Source organism: Oryctolagus cuniculus, chromosome 14 (assembly GCF_964237555.1).
Source record: "Oryctolagus cuniculus chromosome 14, mOryCun1.1, whole genome shotgun sequence".
Classification (NCBI taxonomy): domain Eukaryota; kingdom Metazoa; phylum Chordata; class Mammalia; order Lagomorpha; family Leporidae; genus Oryctolagus; species Oryctolagus cuniculus.
In genome coordinates, this window is record NC_091445.1 from 83,013,983 (window position 1) to 83,019,982 (window position 6,000).

The window sequence follows — 6,000 nt, forward strand, 5'->3', positions numbered from 1 at the left end:
GTATGGGGATACCTCAGAAATCTGAATATAGACCTACCATATGACCCAGCCATCCCACTCCTGGGAATTTACCCCAGGGAAGTGAAACCAGCACATGAAAGTTATTTGTACCCCCATGTTTATTGCAGATCAATTCACAAGAGCTAAGATATGGAAGCAGCCAAATGCCCATCAACCAACGACCGGATAAAGAAATTATGGGATATGTATACCATGGAATACTACACAGAGGTTTAAAAAAAAAAAATCCAGGCCTTTGCAACAAAACATATGAAACTGGAAAACATCATACTTAGTGAAGTAAGCCAGTCCTAAAAGGACAAATACCAATGACTGGATTTCGGGGTTTTTTTTGTTTGTTTGTTTGTTTGTTTTGTTTTTGACAGGCAGAGTGGACAGTGAGAGAGAGAGGCAGAGAGAAAGGTCTTCCTTTGCCGTTGGTTCACCCTCCAATGGCCGCCGCAGCCGGCGCACCACGCTGATCCAAAGGCAGGAGCCAGGTGTTTTTCCTGGTCTCCCATGGGGTGCAAGACCCAAGGACTTGGGCCATCCTCCACTGCACTCCTGGGCCACAGCAGAGAGCTGGCCTGGAAGAGGGGCAACCGGGACAGAATCCGGTGCCCCAACCAGGACTAGAACCCGGTGTGCCGGCGCCACAAGGCAGAGGATTAGCCTAGTGAGCTGTGGCGCTGGCTAGGATTTCGGGGTTTTTTAACCTCTGTAGTATTCCATGGGGTGCATATCTCATAATTTCTTTATCCAGTCTTCAGTTGATGGGCACTTGGGCTGATTCCATACCCCTGACCTGTGACAACTCACAGAGCACCTAAAAGGCAATCTGTAGAAGTGAAATTGACACTTTGAGAAGCAATGACTGAACGGCCCTTGTCTTGACTATTGAGGAACATTTTTTTTAAACCATTTGTTGAATTCTTAACAGAGTTAATCATATGTGTATAAAGTTAATTGAAAAGAAACTAATAAAAAATAAGAATGGGAATAGGAGAGGGAGGAGGAAGAGGGGTGGGAGTGTGAGTGGGAAGGCAGGTACGGTGGGAAGAATCACCATGTTCCTAAAGTTCTAACTATGAAATGCACAAAGTTTGTATTCCTTAAATAAAAGGTTTCGGGGCGGGGGTGGGGGGGATATGCCCAGGAGATACTCAAAAAGGGAAAAGAACAACATGCATAGCACAATTCCAGTTTTGTTTTTAAAAAAGATGCTACAAATCCATGTTGGTATATGCATAGGAAAAGAGTTTGAAAAAGAAGAGCCAGATAAAATAGACATACTATATGTTTTCTAATAAGCCTTTCCTAACCACTATTATTGGTGCGGCAATATCAACCAAAAGCAGACAACAGAACTAACCCAAAACTGCAGCTCATCACGAGTGATGAAGGAATAGAAAACCAGATTTCAAGTAGCCCCAAGCTGGCGCTGTAGCATACCGGGTAAAGCCGCCGCCTGCAGTGCCAGCATCCCATATGGGCACCAGTTCGAGTCCAATCCAGCTCTCTGCTGTGGCCTAGGAAAGCAGTGGAAGATGGCCCAAGTCCTTGGGCCCTTGCACCCACGAGGGAGACCCAGAAGAAGCTCCAGGTTCCTGGGTTCAGATCGGCGCAGCTCCTGCGGCTGCGGCCATCTGGGGAGTGAGTGAGCAGATCTAGATCTCACTCTCTCTCGCTGCCTTTGCCTCTCTGTAACTCTGCCTTTCAAATAAAAATAAATAAATCTTTAAAAAATAAAATAAAGTAGCCCCAAAATAATGAATCTTCCACATGGGTTTTGTTGGTGGAAGCAAGTCACCATCAAAGCATTACAGAGAGGGAGAGGCGAGGAGTCGAGATACTCAGTCATTATCAAGGTAGAGAAAGGTTCAGGGCATGTAACAGAACCCGTGGGAGATGAAGACGATGCCCTTGGCACGTAAGGAAGTGGTACCTGCGAAGAATGGAAGCTCCAAGTGTGAGTCTCTGGAGCCAGAACAGATCCAGGCCATGACAAGACCCAAGGAGAGGCCGTGCCTGTGGCTGGCTGGAGGGACAGTCACGAGGTCGAAGCCCTCCCTCAAAAGGGCACCACAGGCTGCTTCTAAGCGCCAGGCACCTACCCCGCCGGGGTCCGGGCCGTTTCCATTGGCTCTCCACCTGAGCTTTGCCCCTTCACTGCCACACAGCATGTTCTGGAAATTCGGTACCTTGGCCTCTGCTCCCAGCAACACACGGTTTCACTTGAGGGTTTCTAAGGGACTTTATTGTCCAAAATTTCAGAGGATAACAAAATAGCAAATGCTACTCATCTTGGTTGTTAGTCAATAGAATGAGCCCATTCCACCTTTACAATGATGTCCTTGCACCTATTAACACATCTTTCTTAGCCCTTAATTATGAACCCACCAGTAAGTGCTAACCTGTCCATCTTTTTTTTCTTTTTGCAGACAGAGAGAAGGTACACAGCCAAAGATGAGATCCATCTGGCAAAAAGACAGCTGCACTCCCACATTGATTAAACACTATTCACAACAGCCAAAAAATTGAAACAATCTAAGTGTCTAGCCAGCAATGAATAAGAAAAATGTGGCACATACACACACAGAGGAGTATTACTCAGCCATAAGGAAGAATGAAACACTGTCATCTGCAACAACACACATGGAACTGGAAGTCATTATGTTAAGTGAACTAAGTCAAGCAGAGAAAGACAACTATCACATGGTCTCACCCAAATGTGGAGTCTAACAAATAAGCGAAGTCATAGAAGTGTAAAACAGAACGGTTATCAGAGGCTGGGGAGGGAAGTTGGGAGAGAGGGCTGGTGAAATGTTGACTGATGGGTACAAGGCTACAGCTAGACAGGAGTTCTGGGGTTCTAGCACACGGTAGGGTGACTGTAGGTCATGTTAATGCACTGTATATTACTCTATTTAAAAAAAACTAGAAGATAGGATTTTTGGATGTTTTTACTATAATGAAATGTAAAACGGTTAAAAGGATAAATATATTTACCCTGAATGGACATTACACAATGTATATATGTAACAAAAATCACATAATATCCCATAAATAAGCTCAATTTTTAATCTTAAAAATGAAAATAAGTAAAATACAAAAGAACAAGCACACATATGCTTTCCTGCTAGGTTCAGTGACCACTGACGTCCCGTATGTCACCATATTGACCCTATCCACACACCAGTACACACACCCACATGTGCACGCACCTAGATAAGCACACTTACTCTACGCGGCTCTCTATTTGAATAAGTTGCAGGCAGCCGGACTCCTTGTTCCGGAATTCTAAAACCCAGAGCGTCCCCCAAGATGACCACGATCCCAGTGTGGCAGTGGTCTGCAGTCATTACACTTCTGTTTCTCCACTGGGTTTGTGTCTTGTGTCCTCGAAGAACGAGGAGCACGGGCAAGGAAAAGTGTGCACAGCGGTAGCAGTTTCCGGAAAGCAAGCAGAGAAATTACAGCAGAAGTGAAATTAAAAAAAAAAAAAAAAAAAAAAAAAAAAAAGCACGGAGAGGAGTCCCTGAAAGAGACAGCCATTTTGAAGGCAGATTGTCTAGGGTTTTATAGGCTATAAAAGGAGGGACGTTCTCGTGATTGGTGAGTTGGGCACCAGTTCCAATCGAGACCCAACAGAAAGCACACGTGGCCTAGAACTCTCATTCCCGAGGTCAGTTACAGCAGCGCAGAAAAACCTGGACGACGAGGGCTAGCAGGCGACTTCACCGTCCGTCGCAAAAGCTGCTTGCTTAACTTTGCTCATCTCCAGAGAGCGCGGAGGGCACCCCGCGCCCTGTCTACTAGCCGGGCGCCTCCCCGCTCTGTCACCGGCAGCAGACTGTACCGGTCTGGGTGCAGCCAAGCGCAGTTCCGTGTGAACAGCTGTTGCAGTACAGCAGGAAGACAGGGCAGGAAAACCGGGCTGAGCGCGCTGGGGCCGAGGGGGAGTGCTCAGGGAAGGACTAGCGTGCAAAGGCTGGGCTCAGACCCCTCGGGAGAAAGGAGAGCTGCAACCCGCGGATGCTCAAGGCCGCGGGATTTCGCTGCTTAGGCCCAGTCCGCCCTCTCCAGGCAAGCAGGACGCAACCCTCTGGGGCTCTGGGAGCCAGCGCTGGAGTCAGGCCTGCAGAGGAAGTCGGAATGCCTCTGCAGGCGAGGCAGCACACAACGTAGCTTTCGAGAATCTCGGCGAGGGGGGTCATGGGCCTAGGCTGGGTCTGAAAAGTCACCAAAAACCTGCGCACGCTGTACCATCCATCGGGGGAACCGGACTCACCTGCGCCCCGCTAACCTGCGGGGCGGGGCGGGGCGGCCGGCTGAGCGGCCCTCAGAAACCAGAAAGAGAAGCCCTGCCTCCTGCAGTGTCCCTCCTGCGCCCTCTGTCGACCAAGGTTAGCATCGCGCTTGCTCGCAGAGATTCGCTTGGAGTCCCGCGGTGCACCGGGACGAACCCCAGCCTAGGCGATAGGCGGAGGATGGGCACACGCGCCCACGCTGCAGTTATCGGTCATGTAATGGCTACCCTCAGTCCATAGTCAAATCTGTCCGCTTGTCTCAAAGACATCCCGCATCGCTTTCTGGGGTGATGTTTTTATTAAGTCCTTTTAATTTCTATCTGGGGCCGTTGTTCTCAACATGTGTAATGTTGGTGACTGATCTTTACCAGAAACTAAGTCATTTGTTTCATAGATTGAGTCACACTCTAGGTCTGCCTGATTGTCTTTTCCTATTGATGTTTGCTTTCTGGCCTCTGAATTTCTTGTAAATTGGAAGTTAGAGCTAGAGGTTCCATCACGGTCCAGGGAGCCGTGTTTTAACGACCACTGTTTTGGGGTTGGCGCTGTGGCATAGTGGGCTGAGCCTCTGCCTCCAGTGTGGGCATCCCACATGGGCGCCGGTTCGTGTCCCAGCTGCCCTTCTTCCTTTCCAGCTCTCTGCTATGGCCTGGGAAAGCAGTGGAAGATGGCCCAAGTCCTTGGGCCCCTGCACAAACGTGGGAGACCTGGAAGAAGCTCCTGGCTTGGGATCAGCCCAGCTCCACTGGCTGGGGCCACTTTGCGCTTCACAAGTCACACTGTGCACAACAGGAAAGCAGGCGCCCTGTTGTGCACCTTTGTGACGTTGGTACCCATTATTGGAGCACCAGTTCAGGTCCTGCCTGCTCACACACCTGGGAAAGCAGAGGAGGACGGCCTGGGAGACCCAGACAGAGTTCCTGACTTCTGGCTTCAGCCTGGCCTAGCACCAGCCGTTGCAGCCTTCTGGGGAATGAACCAGCAGATGGATCTAATCTGTCTGTCTCTCTCCCTGTCATATATATGTGTATATATATATATACACATATATATATGTATATACATATATATATTTCTTATATATATATGAAAGCAATGTAGTGTCCTATATTAGAGTATTGGACTAACTGGCACTAACTCAACCTCTGTCAGTGTCTGCTCCACCCTCCCTAGGATGCAGGTGCTAATCCCCTGGTGTGGTAACCAGTGAGGATGTGTTTTAGGAACAGAAAAATCTGGGCTTGTATTCCTGGGATGCCTCATTCTTGATATGTGACCTTGGCAAATAAACTAAAATTCAATTGCCTTTTTTTAAAAGATATGCAAAGCTATCTTTTATATGCCTTCATTATAAATTTATAATTTGAGGAAGTTCCTCTTTCCCACCCGTGGAGTTCATAAATAGGAGCAGTAAAACTAATCTATTCATTTTAAACGAATGGATGTTTAAAAACAGTAAAAGATGATATTCTAAAAGGAAGCCTTTTCCAACATCTAAGAGACAACAGCATCCTAGGCGGCCCGAGCACCCAGGTGGGGGCCATGGCTTCCCCTCCAGGTGTGCAGCTGCATCCCCCACTGTGGAAGAAGGAAGGGCACGGTGTGTGGCGTGCACCAGGGGCGCGCCCTCCCCCAGCGACGCTCCTGGCTCTAGCCCCACATTTTCCACTCCAGATGACATTGAGGTTTC